The following is a 20,641-nucleotide window of genomic DNA, read 5'->3' as shown; positions in this document are numbered from 1 at the left end:
GTGTGTGTGTGTGTGTGTGTGTGTGTGGCTCATGAAGTCGAATGAGAGCTCCTTTATTTTAAAGACTATATAAACATTTTATATAAGAGCATCTTCAGGGAAACCTAATTCTGCTCATAGTGGAAAAAGAGTTGCAATATGACTTGATACAATGCTGAGAGAGTAATTTCAATGATGGCTGCTACAAATATTATCACCCTCCACTGCTTATTATAATGTTCTTGGGCCCAAAGTCTTTTTGTAACTGTTCATAAAGCAAACATAAGCCATAAATGATCACATCTTTTGACTGACTTCATTCCTATTAAGTTTTACAAGTTCTACACTCATTTTTTGGAATGTATTGCGTGTCAATCTCTGTTAGCTGAAATAATACCATTTCAGTACAAGTGTGTGCAACCTACCAGCACACTCCAAAACCTTCTAACTTCTTCATTTACTGATTAATATAAAATGAAATAGATGGGCTTAAATTTATGAGTCAAAACTCAATTTTAATACTACTTTTAATTACTTACTTACTTTTACTTGAGCTAATAATTTTAATACTTTAATACTTCATGTAATTCACACATGGTGCTTATTCTTAAATAAATATGCATTTAATCCTACAAACATATTGAAGTTGGGGAACACATGCGCCCGAAGCTTACTTTAACCCCCAAAGCATGTTGGTTAATCTCGCCGTGGCGGAGGCTGCTGCGGTCCTCGGTCCACAGTCCTGCGGTCCAGTCCAGACTCCAGTCCGTCACGATCCACTCCTTTTTCTCCTCCATCCCTTCTGTGAATGCAGAGCTGTGATTGGACGCTGGCTGCTTGTCAGGAAGAAAGAGCTGCTGTGTTGAGGCCGAAAACTCAGACGCCAACAGGACGTGGACGGTACTGGAGTATCTCCATGGAAGGGATTTACACTGTACTTGACTTTCGAAAGGTTTTTTTGTTAACTCGCTGAGTTTCCGCGGAGCTCCGACCGAAGCTCCGTGCCCCTGCTGTCGCGGCCGCCGCGGTTCTGTTTCTCCCCTCCGACTGTGTCGCTGCCTGCTGGTCTCACTGATCCAGACCCGCTGCTAGTAATGAGACTGAGAGGAGATTGACGGTGCTGTGTGGCGACGCAACCATAAACCTGTCTGAGACATGAGTCTTTCTCCAGTCCGGAGAAGACATAACGGCTAATCTGTTGCTACTGGCAGTCGGGACGAACAGCTGAGGCTGCTGGACCGCTTCAACATCCCGATCAATCCCCAACTGCATGGAACAAGTCGGCGGTGGGCCACCGTGACATTTTGCGCAAGAACTGTTATGACTGGCTTATAGACACCCATCTCCTTTTGAAGCAGTATCGTGGGCTTTATCGCTGAGGATTTATTGGATTAAGATCTTCTAAAAGCAGGAGTTTGAAGCCTCTGCATCAGGTGAGTGGAATCCGCAGTTGTTCACGTCTGACTAGCACGGCGACCTTACCTCACCAGCCTCCTTCTAGCTGCTGTAAACCGCGTTCTCCCGCGACATTTTGGCACGACTTGTGTGGTTTTGAATTGTTATCGTTACCTAATTAAGTACTTGTGCTTACATTTCCATTAAGGCCTCTACGTGTGTGTGTGTGTGTGTGTGTGTGTGTGTGTGTGTTGATCCAGAGTGCAGGCAGCAACGCAGCTGATTTGGGGTCTGTAGCATCCAGACCGAACGTACTGAAACCAGGGCAGAACAGTCATTTAATCCCCCCCGCTACCCCCCCACTCCACCGCTCAAACAACACAAAATATAGGAGGGCAAGAGGATTAACAGCACATGGGTTCAGCCGGCTGTCCTCGGAGTTTCCCAGCTGTCGCATTCTGACTCTTCGTGATAAGAAATCGTGAAAGGCAAAGCGACAAATCTTTCTGTCATTGTCCTTTACAAGTATTCCAGTTCTTGTCCTTTTCCAGTCCTTGCGCGTGTCGTTAGTGAGCACGCGGACGCATCAGCAGCCATACGGAACGAGAGCGAGCTGGATGGCAACAGATGAGCGCGAACACTGACAGTTGAACAGTGGGGATGAGAACAAGGAACGAGTTAGATGAGAAAACTGAATGGCTAACACATTTTTCATTTACTACTACAATGCTCCTTTTAACTTTTAAGTAATTCAATAGTAATTATACACATCACATTAAACAACATTAAGTTGCATTCATACATAATGTATATAATGTTGCTACAAATAATTGTAAGTTTATCAGGATTTTTTTTTTTTTTTTTTTTTTTTTTTACCACAAATTGCTTTTTGCTTGGACCAAACCAGCGCCACTTGCAGTCGGCTTAGTTTTCTAAATAATTCTCATCGTTTTTATTTGGACGAGATTTTTGCATGTAATGGCTGTCCTGTGAAAAGTATGTGTCCACAAAACTTTAACTTTTTACGAGTTACCTCATAGGCATTGAAATAGTCTCTGGAACATAATGAGGAGGAACAATTAATCCTTTCAGTTTATTAGAAAAATGAAACCCACCACATTTGGAGATGCCAAGCTTTCACTGGACAGCATCTGTTTGTCCTGATTGACTTTAACTAAGTTGTCATGGCTGCATCCACCTGATGCTCCTGAGCTGAGGGTGGACTGGACGTTCAACTGTCCCAAAAAACACTCCCAACATTACAAACTACATCATAGTGAGCCTTTAGTCTCAAAATGTCAGAAGTAATATGCCACTATAATTTATATAATTATACATAATGTTTCAACATGAAGATCCCAGTCTAAGACTGCTACCAATGATCATTGTCATTATTGATCCTATTAATTGATTTGGAATGAGTTGTATAAAATGTTAGAAAATAGGAAAATGTAAAATGCCATCACTTTCCAAGAGCCCATGGTGATTTCTTCAGCTTCATTTTTTAAGTTTGTTAAGTTTACAACAACATAAAACAGAGAAAACCAGCAAATTTGAGAAGCTGAAACTAGTGAATGTTTACTGTTTTCTGTTGAAAAAGACTTTATTGATTCATTTTCTGACATATGGATTAATTGACAAATTGTCTCAAATCCACTTATTTTATTGGACCAACCATACAAAAATCAATACGGAATCATTTTATAACTATATAAAGTGATGATGCCAAGCATCATCCGAATGACGAAGTACTTCCCATCATGCATGCCTGTTGCTGGCCTGAGTTACTTTTTGTACATGTTTGTAATGTGTCTGCTCAGAACATGGTGCATGATGCTGGTAATTGTCACTTTTTGTGCTGGTTTATTGTTTTAACTATTAGCGATATCAGTGATAACTACTAGTGTGGCTGTTACATTTTTTGACCCCATCTGAATTTCACTACTGTGTTTTAGATTCATAGTCCAGTATAATGGACTGTCTTTATCTGCTGTCTTGATAAAAGTAATGAGTAACAAGTCCTTTTTGAATTCAAGTAATTGTATTTGCGCAATTTCTTTTGAAAACGTAATTAGTTACATTTTCAGTTACTGCCAAAAGCAGTGGAATGATAATAACATTACTCCCAAAACGGGTAATGGCTCAGAATTAAACATTTATTTTCAGCACTATCACTAACATCAAACCATGCGTATTAAAATTCACATATAGCATCTATTAACCTATTTCTATTGTCAGGTGTAATATCTAAATATATATCTAAATGCCAAGTTTGCACCAACAAATAAACACAGCCATGTTGACAATTTGAGACATAATCCTTACCCGCCAACTTCAGTTTCACTGTGGAGATACATGTCAATGAAACCAGGTTTTGACCTTTTGCTTAATCCTGTCTTGACAGGAAAACATTTTTGTCAATAATATGCTCACCTGTGTGGGTGTTCACCTCACCTCAGAGAATCAATCATCTAAATTTAGACATGTGTATCTAATGAGTCAATAATCTTTAGACAATCAGAAGACAATCGATATCTCAATCTGTCCCCGGATACGTAGTGTATCAGTATTATGTCTGTTTGTCTTCATTAATGAGCGTGGAGGCTGACTCTCAGGGGGATGTATGGTGGAACAGCAAACAAGTCTGTTCTTTCCACTGCTTCATTGATTTCCCCATTCAAGCCCGGCGGCATTAAACAGCCACTTTTCATGTGATGCACTCATCACAAAGTAATCACCGGAGATATTTTGGAACTTAATGCCCCTACACTGGAGATCTGCTCACTGACACTGAAACTACAGCCATATGAGTGATGAAGCCAATAGAACATTTTGACCTCTACAGCTGGGGTGGAGAACCTGTTTCCTATCAAGGGCCATTTCAGTTTATATATCATCCTTCAGGGGCCATACTCAGTGGTGCCCCCCTAGCAGTTGAAAAGAACTGCTAGTTGGTTGTTGCTTAGCAGCTCAATGATTTCATGTTATTGGTTGTCAGGCACATCAGCTGGTTCCACATTAAAATTATGTTCAGTTCCTTTTGTTTACTTTTCATGTCTTAAAACCTCTCACCAAATGCCTGAAGGAGATTACACACTGTTATAGGGGGCTTTTGCTCTTGCCGAGCAGGAAATGCACAGTGTTAACCCGCATACGTCAAAGCCCATCAGTCTTGGAGATCATGTGTTGAGGAGATCATGGCGGCTCTGACTCAGGAGGTAGAGCGGTCCCTGGCCTTAGCAGTCCACATGCCAAAGTATCCTTGGGCAAGATACTGAACCCCAAAACTGCCCCCAATATTGTGCCATCGGTGTGTGAATTCATATGTACGTTGCTTTGGATGAAAGCATCTGCCAAAAGACTGATCGTAATTGTATAAATGTCTTAAACCAGTTTAACACACTGTCAGAAGGACCAACCAGCTGTTCAAGACAATTGATGAAGATATCATGGTCAGTCGTATCAAAGGCTCCACTTTGGCCTAAGAGAACAAGAACTGAGCACTTATTTTCATCAAAATTTAGTCTGAGGTAACTGATTATTTTAGTAAGAGCAGTTTCAGTGCTTTGTGTTCGAGTGAAATTCCTCCAGGATATTATTTTCTTTAAGAAAGTAGTTAATTTAAAATGAAACTACATTTTCCAGTATCTCAGTGATGAATGGAAGGTTAGTTGCTTAGTGTATTATCATCAAGGTTGGGTTTCCTTAGTAAGGGCTTCACAGCAACTGTTTTGAAGGAATCTGGGAAGACGCCCATTTGCAGAGAAGTATTTAAAGTCTTCAGGACATGACTTGAAACTCAGTAAACACCCCCTTAAAATGCTGAGTTGGGTTCAGTGACAGTCTTGCAGAGCTGAGTTATTCTAATACAAGGGAATTTTCCCATGGTTAAATCTTTTTTTACAGGGTTTAGAATACCAAGGTGCATTCTACCAGCGTTGGACTTGTTAGTGTGAGTCAGCCAACACCCTGTCTCTTAGTTGAGAATCCAGTCTCTTCATGTACTTACTGATAAATCAGAGAATTGTAGAGTACCGGATTGTGATGCTTTGGTCCTTGCTCAGCAATGTCACAGACTTCCTTTCTTGGATGATAAGGTTGGAAGGTGTCTTGCGTTGCTTTTCTGCCTGTTTCTGTGAAGTTGTTTTGCCGTAGGACTAATTCTGTTGCTGTGATGAGGTCAGCTATTGATAAGTTTAACCCTTTAGCTGGACACCTTGCTCTGCTTTGGTAAGTTCCTGTCTGTTGTGTGTTTCATCCAGTGTGGAATTATCTTTCTTTTGCCTCCAGGTAAGTTAGTCTTTCCTCAGGTTGCTGGCATGTGACTTTAGGCTTTGAATTTCTTTGTCTGTCTTTCCTTACTTCTGGTGTGTTGAGATAGCTGTGCCTTCTCGATGAAATCAGTGACCTTCTCTAGGACCACTGGGCAGATATGATTTCAGATTGTGGAGTAACTTGTTGAATGCTATATTCATAGCTAGCTTCAATTGTGGAATGGAGTGTCACTCTGTCTTTCAGTATCAAAGTCTGTGCCTTCATGTTTGCTCTGTGCCCTTTCACCGTGGAACCCAGATGTAGGCTGTTTGGTATCAGTCTGTGTTTTCAGCATCTCAGCTTAAACCGCAGGTGGTTTCAGTAATCTGCAAATTTTAGTACTTTAACACTCCTGTACCATTCTGAGGGTCCCAAAATGCTCAGTAAGATGTCTGTAAAGATTCTCGGTCATCCAGATCATGGTTATCTAAGGATGGTCAGAGCTAGGGCAACTGCACTTGGTGGTAGAAAATTGTAAATGTTTCCCCTCTTATCTAACTAGATTACTTTAGTGTTACATCTCATTACAGATTTAAGAGAGTACAATTCTTGGGGTTTTGGCTCCTCAGCGTAGCAACAACAGCAATTAAAAAAAAACTGTAGAAATGGAAAATAGTACTAAAAATAGTACTAAAAACAAAAGATCCAACCGTGTGTATATATATTTAAATTGTTATATTCTTATGCTCTTACTTTAATAGATGTGTCATGCACCAATTTCACCAGAAAAAATTCCTAGTATGTGTAAAAGCGTACTTGGCAATAAAGCTTTTTCTGATTCTGATTCTGATTCTGATTCTGATGATGTAGTAGTGTAGTTTGTGCGTGTGTGTGTGTTGGCCCTGCCTTAATAAAAGTGCATATGTGTATGTAGATTGTTGTTGGCATATTTGTGTATCAACAGCTGTGTCTGTGTTTGTGTGGCAATAACTGTGCTGGAGCGTCCTGGTCCGGGTCTTGAGGCTGCAGTACTGCTTGCCAGATGGCAGCAGCTGAAACAGTCCATTGCTGGAGTGGCTGTGGTCTTTGACAACCCTGCGGCCCTTGCTGACACACTGTCCGTGTATATCCTGGATGGAGGGAAGCTCACATCCACTGATGCTCAGGACTGTTCTTTGGGAACACACATCAGAAGCCAGTGTGGACGCAGTATAAGACACCAGCGGACACAGTCACTGGAAGACTCCTGCATCAGCATCTAGACTAGGCTATAGCCTGAGGCGTGGGACTATTTGCCCATGGCCTCCAAAACATTGTGATGAGGCAAGAACACCAGATGCCACCCAATGCCTCAACCCAAAGATGGTGACTGCTAACATGTTAAGATAACAGTGATGTAGGCAAGGTTTACTCCATGCAGGCTTTCTGGTTCTCCGTGCTGGCTCTCTGACCCTCTCCATTATGAATGCTGTCTGTGCACTGGTGTTCTCATATACTGTACAGGTTAGTGGGCGTTCAGGCTCACATGAGCTGTGACTTTTGTCAACTCATTCATCAGACGAAGACATGAAAATCATAGAATGGGATGAAATAAAATCACAAATTTTCACTGATGAGTATATCACTTGGACATATGAAAGAGACAGAAATACAGTCATCCAAGGTATATCAACTGTATATAAGCTGCTCCAATTAAGCCACTGATTGATCCAAGTACACTCCAAAGAGTCCTTGCTCTTTGGCTGTCTAGTTGAGCTGTGGAGTGGCTGAGGACATGAAGTGATGGAACTACAGCAAACACATTATTGTCTTCAACACATTTTATGTCCTTGGATAAGCAGCTGTTGAGGCAGGTTGAACTTGCTGAGCTGACACATAAAGTACATGTTCATGTGTCATGTGCACCCTATTTTATGGTGGCACAGTGGCACGGTGGCAACACTTGCCTCACAGCAAGAAGGTCCCGGGTTGGATTCTCGCTGTGGGCACCGGGGGTGTGTCCTCCACCATGCCTTCGGTGCCTGCTGCCCGAGGAAAAAAGGGTCTTTCTGTGTGGAGTTTGCATGTTCTCCCCGTGTTCACCTGCGGTATCCTCCGTAGAATATACCCCCATTAAAAACTTGCAAGAAGATCACCACCTGACCAATGGTGATGGCAAGATGGGTCCCCGGGCGCCGGTCTGGCTGCCCACCGCTCCTGGTCTGCCGCGGAGGAGGGGCGACCAGGATGGGTGAAATGCGGAGGATAAATTTCACCTCGTGTGCAGTGTTCCGTGCATGTGTGTGACAATAAAGGGGAATGTCTCCCCCCGATTTTTCTTCTTTTTTACCTGATGCTACACGCTAGGGCTGGGTATTGTGGCCATTTTCCTAAATCGATTCAATTTCGATCCCTAAGGTTCTAAATTGATTAATCACGATTCGATTTGATTCAGTCTGCTCTTAAATAATGAAAATGGCTCAACTCTCATTTAAGAGATTGTGAGGTTCTTGTTTTTATCCAGCTCTTTGTCCTTTGTTGTTTTAAATCCGAAATGGTTCCAGACGTCAGTTGGGACGACTTGCAGAGCTTTACCTGCGTCGGCCATTTCCGTGCTTGTGAACGTCAACCTGACATAAACGTGCTGCTGCTTCATCACGCACGGGGGGGGGGGGGGGGGGGGTCGATCTCATGCCCTGTGAATCGATATTGCAAAATTTTAATGAAATCGATCCAAAATCGATTGAATCAATTTTTTTTTACCCAGCCCTACATGCTGAATTAACAGTATTATGAGTCAGTGTTTAATTTGCTGGGTGTCTGATCCACCACGCAGCCTGTATTTTAGTCATTGTGATTTTTGAAATGCTTCACCTCCTTCCCACGCTTGTCTCCCACTAAAATACTGCCGCTGACCAATGGAGGCAGGTAAGAAATGAGGTGACAAAATCTAAAGTCTGTAAAGACTGTACAGAAATACAGTTTATCTTTATGGATTATATTGATGCCGAATTGGAGGAATGGAATTTTTAGTATGCCGTATTTCTTGAAGGGAGTTTGGCGTAATATTTATCTTGGAGAGCACAGGGAGCTTCCATTCAATTCAAATATTTTGTGAATATTTTTATATGTTTTGCCACCACCACAGAAACACTTGGTAATTGCTAAAGTATGATAAAGTCGTCTGGCATTCATCGACAGTGCTTAGTTATCGGTTTGATCAATGGTTTACAGTCTAGTAAAGCATGTTGGCATTGATTACTGATGGTGGCAGATCAGCATAAATATTAGTTAATTGTACTCAGTTTCTAAAATCAGTGTGTAATAACTACTTTTCTAAACATAATGTGGTTGATGGTGATTTTAATGACTCCTGATAAAACGTGAAAGCTCCCGTTTTTAAACTTTCCCTTTAAAAGTAACATTAGCATTTAGTCACCCAGAAACAGCCAGTATTTCTCTGTGTAATGTCACCTCCTGTTCCTGTCAGCTGCTGTGCGTCAGTGTTCAATGCTCAACATGTAAAAAAGTGTTTGAAATCATTTTTGGTGACACTCTTGACTCTCAGACTCAAATGCAAATAGCTGCATGAGTGTTGAAACTCAGAATAATCTTGATCACCCCTAACCCATTTATAGACTTAATTTTCTCATTAAAATATAATGGTAACAATATGAGCTCTTCACGTTGTAAAGAGTAAGTCAGACAGCATTTTGTGGAAAAGTCAAACAGTATGAATGCAGTCCATTTACTATTCCTTCATAATATGTACTTATCACTTGTTATTTCACTTTGGTTTTGGCCTTGGAGCCCCACATTTTGGCTGCAGTGCCACAGTAAATTTGTATTTGCACTTGAAAATGGTCATAATATAGTGAAACTGTCTTAAACATGCAGCCACCCTGTTTGTTTCAAACCCAGCAGTGATGCTGAAATAAAGCCACAACCAGGAGCACAATTTGAGAGCAGCGGCTCAGGGGGCCATTTGAAGTACAGTACGTCAAGCAGAGTGCAGTGAATACAGGTACAAAATGTGAAATGTGCCAGAAATCTAAATTATGTTTATGTATGTCATTTTCTTCTAGATCATGAAACTGAATAACAAATTTCAGCGCAATGCTCAACATTTAAGTCTAAGTCGAGGTCTTGGAACAGGTTGATAAGTTGTCCAGCTCCTCTTCAATGGCTGTGCAAAGTTATTTGGATATTATCAAGAATCTGTGCTCCTGTTCAGAAAAAGATTTTGCCATGCAGTGAAGAAAAGATATTGAGTAGATTTTCAATGTCTGTGTTTCTTTATTCCATCGTGCAAGTTTTATGCTAAAAGGAGGTGTTATCTTGCACCCAAGATACATCGAAATATACACACACTCCCAGGGTGGTCCTTTAAAATTAGTTTTGAGTGTTTTCTCATTCAGTTGTCCATACATACCACTTTGCTTGTATACAAAGATCAAATCACTTAAACAAAATGATTGCATGCTGACTGATTGGTGGGTCACGTCTCACAGTTAGTAGATTAATATGTAATTAACCTACATTTAGTCTGTGACTATGTTTGCATGTTGCAAAGGGTGGATGTTAATCAGAAGAAAGCCAGTAAAATGGAACTGTGGATGTACAGAAGCAGTGAGGCGGCTGTTCACTACTGCCGGAGGAAGGGCTGACATTCAGGCTGAATAGATTGGACCTTTTCTGTCCATCGTTACTCTGCAGTGGGTGGTCATGTGGGAGGAATTCAGAGGCTTGTTACATGGCTGTTTACCACCAACATTTGTCTGTTTCATGCAACAGCAATTTGAGAGGATGAGCGAAGATTATTTTGAAATGAGATCACCTAAGTTGTCTCATGACACTTTCCATAGAGAGCAGGTCAAGACCATACTCTGTACAGGGTTTTAAAGTGAATATAGGTACTGTCACACCTTTTTTTGTTCGAATTCTTTTTGCAGTATATTTCTACCATATTAACAACCAATAAAATGTGAACTCAGTAACTCTAACCCCTGAGTCAGTTTTACATAAGGTCACGATAGCAGTCTTACTAGGTCAGACTTAAGTTGTCCAACCTGAATGCTGTTATATTAATGTACTAATGGCAGCTTCACAAGTTTAAATACACAGATATTAAATGCATGTCTTCTAGGAGAATTGTTGTCAATTATCAGTTATCATGCACGAGGAAAATAAGATCAGTTAAAGCAGGAAGCACTAAATGAGACAAATGTATTGGTAATTGTTGTTGAAGAGTTTCTGCACGAATCAGATCAGTCAATAAAAACTATTTTCCCCTCAAAAATAATAATCTGAATCCAGATGCTATGAATATCCATCCAAATTTAACATAGAGCATGCGAGCCCATAGGAATTGAATGATAATAGTAATTTAACAGTCTAAGTTTAATAACCTTCAAAGATGTAGTCTGTGAGAGAAATGAGAACAGACTAGAATAATTAATTACTATATTATTCATTGTCTCCACCCAGGTACGGTACATTCCACCTGCAGAACAGCAGCACTACACTAACTTTTAACTCTTTTAACAGCCCACATATTAACTCTCTGGTTTTATCAGTAATAATCGCATTAGTGCATCGTGTTCAGCAGTGTTTCCTCTAGGATCTTGTTCAGCAGGCAGGCTCTCCGGGGAGCCGTGGCGGCGTAAACAAATGACACTTGACTGCAGATTTTACTTTTACAACCTATTTATTGAATGGCCAGTTGAAAATTGCTTTTTAAAGGCTGAATGTAAAAATAAAAAAATAAATAAAATAAATAAAACAATAAAATCAAATAAATAAAAATAAAAGCAACAAATAATAATTTCTTGATGGGGCTGTAGAATCAGTGGCAATGTTTGCACCCAGGCTCCGAACAGTTAATTTTTCTGTTTTTTTTTTTTTTTTAAGGCTCAGAGGCTGCACCATCACTTTGCTCTCTGCTCCGTCACTCGGCTCTCCCCCTGCTGTACTCTGCTCTCCTTCACTTTGTTCCACTGCTCCTCCCTGTCTAATGTTACTTGTCTTATACGATTACATAAAACATTAACGTTACATAATTTACACTCACATCACATCTGATTACAAGTGTGGACACAATTTTTTACCTAACCATTGTCATTTATGAGTCAGTAAAAGGCTAATGATACCTGACTAGCGTCATCTTCATCAGCTGTCTTTCTCTTCTTAAAAAAATATTTGAACAAGCTCATCTGAAAATGCAGGCAGCAGTTACATCATGGCGTGTAGATATTAGCTTAATGCTATCAATTAGTTTACTCACATTAGCAACACTGAGTTGGCACCGGGCCCAATTAACTTAAGCTACCGATATGTTAGGTAACGTTAGCTGGCCATCAATATTCTGCAAATGTCTATTTAACTTGTAAAATCTATTATGAGTTATCTTAAGCTAATACGTCTACCTTTTCTGCGGTAAGTCACTGCCCATTTTTTCCAAGACGACACTCCTCTGACTCTCTGACCTGCTGCCTGGGTGCTTGACATGATGTCACTTTCAAGGCTGCGCTCTAGCGAGTAATTAATGTCAGACTCTGCTGTGAAGCTGGTGACATGCGGCGGTGGTGTATTTGCTACAATAAAAAAAAAAAAACAAGAAAAAGAAATTTGAAGGAGCGGCGGCTAGGATTTAGGAATGGTGACCCACCACTCCTAAATGAATGTAGAGGAAACACTGTTCAGAGTTTAGTGATATGATCCCAGAGTGTTGATTGCTGACAGCTTGGTCAGCCAAAGTGTTGATCACACTGTGCGGCAGTAGAGGAGTCAATGCCTGCATCTGGTTCATGAGTAACTACGTTGACCAGAGCCGTGAGCAGAAACGTTAAAGAAGCAGCGTTAATGTCTAATCATGTTACAGTATTCTGCCTGCGTATGAAAAGTGAAATGAAAGTATCATTAACTGATCAACATTACTTGTTCAATTTTGTATTTCACGTAAAACAGAAGTTGATTTGTGTTCTTGAAACGGGAGGATAAGATGAAAAAAAGGATGTGTCTGCTGTTGAGGATCTGCCACCTGTCAGGATGGGAATGAAAAACCTGTTCAGTTGAGAACTGATCCATCGGAATCATATGCCTCCAAGCTTATCAGTTCTAGAACACTCATGTGTCTGTGCTGCTGGAAACTTCCAATAAGAAGTCAAGGTGGAGAGGTGGAGACGGTCTGCGTTCAGTTCTTCACCTGACCTGAATTGGTTGTAGGTTTTGTTCAGTGTGGCAGTGTGTGTTGGCTGACTGGCTTATTTGTTAGTGCTGGAGTTCAGTCCTCCAACAATACTCTGTGTGTGATTGATCTGGCAAAGAAAGTATTCACATAATGCCTTTTGCAAAGCTAATTATTAAGTCATTAAATCAGATACTTGATACTTGAGTCGCTTTTTGTTCCATCAGCAGAAGGTTACTGATGATGTGCAAAAAATTATATTTGGCATTTATGAATCCATTCAGAATCATAGAGGATAAGAATCATAATTCATATGTGTATGGATTGTTTTTTTTCCCCCCACTCCTACTAAAAATATCAAATCGCTCATTTGCATCGTCATCGTCGTTTATTCGTTGTCGTTTATGATTACCTCTCTGAGATGTTACCCATCAGTATGTGAGCTGACTCCCAGGTGACTCACTATTGTCTGCTGGATTTAACTGATAAATGCAGAAATATTAATAGCAATGACTGATAAATGAGGCATCCAGACACACCTGGATTAGAGAATTAGAAACCCAAATGTTCTCACTCTGAAGTTGGATGGAAGGGTAATGGAAAGCTGAGACAGAGCCTCTATAAATATGGAGCCAGGTCAGCTGTTCAGAAGCTACAGCCCAGTTAACATGCCTAACCCTGAACCCTGGCCAAGCTGCATGTCCCATGGTGCTCCACTTGGTCTTATTTCTTTTAACATACATGTTGGAGTTCTTTTGACTGGAGCCTTAAACCAGCTGAAGGGCAGCCCATTTGGCTCTTTCTATTTAAAGAGCTGTGCATGGATGTGAAATTGAAAATTGAAAGCCTTATACTTTTTCAGTGACTTTATTTAGATATGATTTGCTGGAATGGAACAACTCTTATCAAACATTCAAGAAGGGGTTGCAGTAGTGATGGGAATTTCGGCTCTTTTAAAAGAGGTGGCCCCTAAGATGTTTTGTGGCTTAAATCAATTTATTACCAAAATAATGTAAAATTATGTGTACATTAATTACTATTGTACCAAACATACTTTATCAAATCAATCAATCAATCAATTTATCAATCAAATTTTACTGCATTTCCTGCGGTCATTCATTTTCTCACCTTTCCAGCATATTGTCTCTGTCACGGCTCTGTGTGTGTGTGTGTGTGTGTGTGTGTTTGTGTGCGTGCGTGTGTGTGCGTGTGCGTGTGCACTGTGTCTGTAGCACCCGCCCCTCCCCCTCCTGCTCAGTGAGTACACACAGAAGCCACCACACATCATGTAGTTGACCAATTACGTGCAGCTTGAACAAAAAAAAGTCAAAAAAAAAACCCCCAAAGCGGCTCCTACTCCGGCTCCCAGGCAGGAGCCAGCTCTGATCATTCACTTCAAAGAGCCAGCTCTAAGAGACGCTTGGTTCACAACCAGGGTTCTAAATTAACACCCGCCAACCCGCCAAATGCGGGTTAAAATTCATATTGGCGGGTGTAAATAAAAACTTACTAGCCAATTTGGCCGGTAATGCATTAGGCAATCATGTCAGTCAGAGCCGCTCTACAGTTCTCGGTCATTTGTCCCCCTGACAGTCCGTCCTACATTTCCCATGAACACTGTCGTAATGCTACGTGATGACGTACAAGACGACCATTGGCTGTGCGCAGGCACACTACAGTTTGTAGTGCAACCGGCGCGAGAAACCACGGAAACACAAACACAAAGAAGAAGAAGAAGAAGAATGAACAGCGGCGTATAAACTGTAAAAAAGGAGACTGAGCTAGCTAAAAGTAAAAAGTAAAGTTAAACTAAATGCTGCGGCGGTTGGGACAGACGTCTGGGGGCGAGAAGAGGAAGGAGGCAGGGGATGAGAATGTCGACAAAGCGTGCGAAACGAAGAAAAGAAAGTTTAACGCTAAATGGCTGACAGGTCGTGAATGGCTTGTGTTTGATCACGAAAATGCCGTCATGTTTTGTAAGGACTGCCGCATGTACACGAAAGAAAAAAACAAGACGAATAATTTTGTGGTGGGGACTAATACTTTTAAAGTCGAGGCAGTAAAGGACCATGAGAGTGCCCGAAGTCATCAGGAGAGCCGAAGGAGTCTGCAATACTGACTGCTGCACTATTTGTGTTTTCTAGTTGTACATACATAATTCAATTTATTACCAATGCAATTTTTTGCAAGTGTTTAAGTCATGGCTGTTACTTATATATATTTCTTATTAAAGAAGGAAAGCAAGGAAAAATACATTTTATTAGGAATGTAATGTCTTTTATATAAATATTTTATAAAATAATAAATCTGACAGCATTTTTTGTTTGTATAAATTAAATGTTACTTTCTGTGTATATTTTGTTTCATGTGTTGTACTTTCTGTGCATTTTTCATGCCAACAATGTAAATAAAATGATCAAATGCATTCAGTGGCCCTCATAATCTCTCTTATTTTCACCGGGAAAAAATTTGGCTAGTGGAAATTCTGATTGGCTGGTAACTTTAGAAGGTCACCAGCCACATTGGCTGGTGATCAAAAAAGTTAATTTAGAACCCTGTTCACAACCGACACATCACTAGGTTGCAAGGTTCTTGCAAGGTGCTTGAACTTGGTGTACTAAGCGCTGATCACTGACTTACGTGCACACGAACCACAGTACAGCACAAATAGCTAGTTTAAGTTGTCACAGGGCACAGTTTCATACGAACATAATATGTATGTGTATATATATATATGTATATATACACATATATATACACATACCCTCATAACATGAACAATGTGAGCATCAGATCTTTCTTCTATTTTTCAAGATTGCAGAAGTCACAGGCCGGCATGAAGCTCGACCAAAACAGGACTATTTGCATACATACATCTTAGGCAGAGGCAGTGGAGGGTGACCAAACAGGTATATGAATGTACCCTACACTGACAATGATTAGCGCTGGAGTGCACAAAGCACTAACAGTAGTCACAGGAGTGGTCAATGCATAGTATAATAAAGTGTCTGTTCATGCAATTCACTAACTCGAGAAATAAAACTTCACAATACACATATCCATCAGCATTATGTACATTGCTCATAACCTGTTCATATCAAAATCGGTTGAGTATAACAGAATAACAAAGCCTTGGATATTGCATATCAAATAACTGAGATGGACTCACCATGCGGTGGATAAATTATGTGACGTTCAGGTTCTTTTGTCCTGTCCAGATGATGCAATAGGACCTGTGTGTCTGTGTAATCCAGCTTGGATGCAACATTCCTTTCCATGGACACAGGTGATGGTTGCGACAGAGTGAAATGTAAAAATGAATAATTGGATTGATTTTTTTTTTTAGCATGAATTTGATATGGCACCATAAGCTTTATAGGCTTGAAAATTCAAGCAGAAAAAAATCAGCACAACTGTTGATTTATTGAGTAAACAGAGAATGTTTCTGTGGGTCACTCTCTGATTGGAGATGAAACTGGTTTTTCATTGTCTCCCATTGATTTTACTTGGATTCCATTTAATTCTCTCAACATTCCATTCTGAGCATTCTATGTCGCCAATGTGCTGCTTTTCATTTGTCTGTGTAGTTGTAATCAGTAGATATTAGATAAAGACCTAAATGTGGCTGCTGGTTGCTTACCCTCAAAATGAGCTCCTGCTCCTCAGGCATTATCAGATGCTTGTATCGGTGTAGATAATAGTCATAATTATCATTTCCTTTGTATGCCTGACAGAGCTTATGTGAGATGATGTGATGTGATCCATAGGTCTTGTGTAGCAACATGTGACATTTGAAATATTTCCTTTTCATCTTGCCTGTTTTTCACAGATCCTCTGCTACTTTGGTGTGAAGGTTGTCACTGCCAAGGGCATGTGCTATTGATTTCTGCAGAGGAGGCTAGATATTGATCCAGTGGGATGTCTAGAGAAAACCACTATGCCCAGCTGACACCCAGCTGTAGGCCTCGAGTGCTTTCTGCCCGTTTCTGATGGGGTTGTTCCACTATTTAAGTTTTTCATTCTGCTTCTGTATTACTGACACAGCAGTGTGTTTTTCCTTTCTGTTAAGATCACAAAATTGGTTACCACAGATATTATGTCCTGTTAAAGGACTTTAGCATTTTTAGTTCTTAATCCACAAAGACAGGACAACACAGGATCCCTGATACGGACCTAAGCCGTGGGGGTGCCTAGCACTGTTTTATAAAGGTCACTGTGGAACTGGGCGCCTGTGCACAAGCTTCATTTCAACTCATAGCTATAAATGGCTGTGGAAACGCCCTTTAACACCCATTTGCATAGTGATACTTTTACCTGGTCCAGCCCTCATTCAAACTTTAAATGAGAAAAATGGCTAAGAAATTGTAAAAAGGACCCTGAACACTGTTTCGCTGTAACTTTATGTCTGTCACTTTATATGTGGTATCCTCCTGTCACACCACCTGCAGCTGTCTCTAGAAAACCTGGGCTGAGCTGAAGTCTCCCCCCCGAGTCATACAACAAGCCCTGCAAAGACCCCTCAGTGGCATCAAAGAAGAATGAGTGAAATGGCTGGTTCATGGCAGAATGAGCCTCCTCAAACCTGATACATGTTCGGTATCCCCACATTTCCAGATGTGGCCATTGAGCTCACACCAAACAAAGAGCACAGAGACAGGCTCAGCTGCATGGAAAGATTTTATTTTATCAAACCTTTATTTAACCACTTGAGTCCCACTGAGATCACAAAATCTCTTTTTTAGGGAGCCCTGGCCAAAATAGCAGCATTACAGTGTTTCAAGTAGCATATATGCAAATAATTAAACCACAAAAACATAATGTACAGTATAATGAGATAACACGTGTATTATAATATGCTTTGTTGAAACTAGGAGAGAAACAAAATTGTGATTTAACATTTTACTTTTGGTGCAGAAGTAATAAGAACTGAACTAACAAAAATGAGTCATGTATACCTATAATCCACAAAGAAGATGTAAATCACTGTATGACACCAGGACCCCCAGGGTGCAGAAGTGTCTGCCTATGTGTGAGTCAAATCTGCATTCATCCCCCTCAAGAGAAGACAGACAAAGGAATAAACTTTCCTTTGACATCCCTTTAAACAAACATTGATTTTGATTTGCAGCTTCATTTTTCCTGTGCGTCTACAGTGTACCGCATTGATCATGAACTCAGGGCCCACGGGCCTGCACAATATTAATGATTGATCCAAAATTACTCACCTGTGGAAGAGGCCCAGTCCATCTGGAGAGCGATCGTTGATTAGCTTGCCAACCCCATGGCAACAAGCCAAAGAGTCTGGAATTCATAGTTGACCATCTGCAGAATCAGATAATCCTCCAGCTCTGTCCTCTCCACTCCGTGGACCCACCATCAAATCGTTCAGCCCCCCGGCTGGCCATTCACTGCTGCAGTGCTCTGGCCGGAAAACAGGAGTTAATTCTGGAGTTGTTGTAAAATCATCAACCTGTCTGCAAGAACAGCAGCATCTGTTGTATAGAGTCTCAAACTGAGTATTGTTGTTTGCTTGAAGAGGACTTTTTTGTTAAGATAAGCACTCATTCGTCAGTTGAACTGTGGGTTCTGTATTGAGCACTGATTACATCCTTGGCCAGGGTGTGTGAGCATTTTCTTGTTAAGTATCTAGTTATCATAATGGGTTTTCCGTGGTGGCTTTGTTTTGCTCTAATAGCTGACTTAATGGTAGCTGGCCTCAGACTGTTTGTGGATGAATTGCTAAGTTTAATAGTGGGGTGAGGCAACACAGCTATAGCATACTTTGCCATTTTTCTAAGTAATATCCTGCACTCGCAATTAATTCATATCGACTCAACCGAATTTCAAGTGTGATCATTAAATTATAAAGTAATTAAGCACATCATCACCTGGTAGTCTTTTAACACAGTCATATATAATATTGAACTATTCAATATGATCTATTGAACTGTTCAACGATATGAACTACTGAACTATTCCATATGAATCATTCAATGTATATTATATTAATTCCTTCATGTATTCAGGTGATGGCAGAAGTCTTAGAGGCAGAGATCTTCAAACTTAAAACACCAAATAAAACCCACAGTACCTGCTGAGCAAGATATCATGACCAGCAGCCATGCTATAAATCTTGCAAAGCTCATGATGTTTTATTTATTCTTGAGGCTCTTAGAGGTGGTATTTTTGAGGCAGTGGCACACATTATTTGGTTGCATTATATACACTATATATATTTATTTTCTCCATCCCCTTTTACGAAGAAATGACAACATAACAGTAGAAAAGGAAAAGATTACAAGGAGGGTAATTATCATACATTTTTTAAGTGAACAAAGGTTGCTTGGACTTGTGCTTATTATCTATTTCTTGTATTTATTTGTTTATTTCTTTTTAATATTTGTACCAGACCACAAAGCCCCAGTATATCCTTAGGTGACAAAGAAGCCAACAGGATGTGCATTGTTTGCCTTGAATTTATCTTTAGTGGAGGAAGCAGGGGAGAGACTTTACAAATAGACAAGAACAAGCCATCTGTGTTTGCTCATGATGCTTTGTAACACGTAGCTTAACAGATCAGGGACACTAGTAGCGCTTACTTTCCGGTTTCCCCATGAATCCAAAACCATTTTTGCTTGACGAGACAAGAATTTGTTATGCTAACATTTGAATGTGTCTATTATTATGATGTTGGGTTAGGGTTAACGGTTGTGAGTCAGCTGTCTGATTAGGTTTTGGGTTGATACTTTGGTTTAGATTGATCATGACTACCTTGAATTGACTTTACTGACTCTTAAACTATGTGTGCCCCAATCACGCAATTGCTTATTGAATGCTGCTATATATGTGTGTGTGTCTGTGTATGTGTGCCCATGTATTACTCATGTTGTGGGGACATAAATCTGTTTACACAGTTACATTGTGGGGACTCGCCATACTTGTGGGGACAAAATGCAGATCTCCATAATGTAAATCATTAGATTTTAGGGTGTAGACTTGGGTTAAGGTTAGGGTAAGGTAAGGTTAAGTTTAGGTGGTTTAGGGTAAGGTTAAGTTTACGTTAAGGTTAGGGTTAGGGTTAATCTAATCTAAAATGGAAGTAAATTGATGTTTGGTGTTAGCATGTTATTGATGCTCTATGGCAGATTTAATTGCTCATCAGTGAAGGCCTGTGTGGTTGTGCAGTGCTCTGTAGCAGCTACCACAGGGGAGACAGGTTGTGTCCAGTTTGTGATGGATCTGCAGTGATGTTTTTTGCCCTTTTGACTCTGGATGTGTATAAGTTCTGAATGGAGGCCAGTTAGGCACCAGTGATTTTCTCTGCAGTCCTGATTGTCCACTATAGTCTGTTCTTGCTCCCAGGTTGAACTTCCTGAGCTTGCACAGGAAGTACATCCTCTGCTGGACCTTTTATGATGCCATAAGTGCTAATTAGCAAATGTTAGCATGCTAACACGCTAAACTAAGATGGTGAATGCGGTCAACCTACAAAGCATCAGCTTCTTAGCGTTGTCATTGTGAGCAAGTTAGAGAGAGAGACAGGAAGAATAGTGTCCTTCCCCTAATGTTTATATGTACATATTTTTTTCTTGTCTTGAACATATTGTACAGATGGAGACATTGAAACTGTTGTGAAAGGTGCAGTGTTGTTTGTGTGATGTCAGTATGATTTTCACTTTCACGTTACCATTCTCACTGTCTGTTTCTGCTGAGAACCGTGCCAGCCACGTGGAAAAAATAGGCTACATGCTGAATGTCCAGATGGCGTGCCATTGCCGTGTGGATGCTCTAACCTGTTAACATGGGCAATGAAATGAATGCATGAGGTTCCATGACACCCACGTGCTG

At 40.5% G+C, this 20,641-nt stretch overlaps 1 protein-coding gene across 1 annotated transcript in view; it reads left to right on the top strand.

Annotated features, from left to right (window-relative positions):
- The first annotated feature begins 701 nt into the window (after window positions 1-701).
- large1 (LARGE xylosyl- and glucuronyltransferase 1) overlaps window positions 702-20,641 on the top strand; it is a 101,816-nt gene continuing 81,876 nt past the window's right edge. The window contains exon 1 of the mRNA XM_076722074.1: window positions 702-1,412. The gene's annotated coding sequence lies outside the window, so the exon portion shown is untranslated. The remainder of the gene's footprint in view (window positions 1,413-20,641) is intronic.

Source organism: Chaetodon auriga, chromosome 22 (genome assembly GCF_051107435.1).
Source record: "Chaetodon auriga isolate fChaAug3 chromosome 22, fChaAug3.hap1, whole genome shotgun sequence".
Lineage (NCBI taxonomy): Eukaryota > Metazoa > Chordata > Actinopteri > Chaetodontiformes > Chaetodontidae > Chaetodon > Chaetodon auriga.
This window is presented reverse-complemented; position numbering and strand designations above follow the sequence as displayed.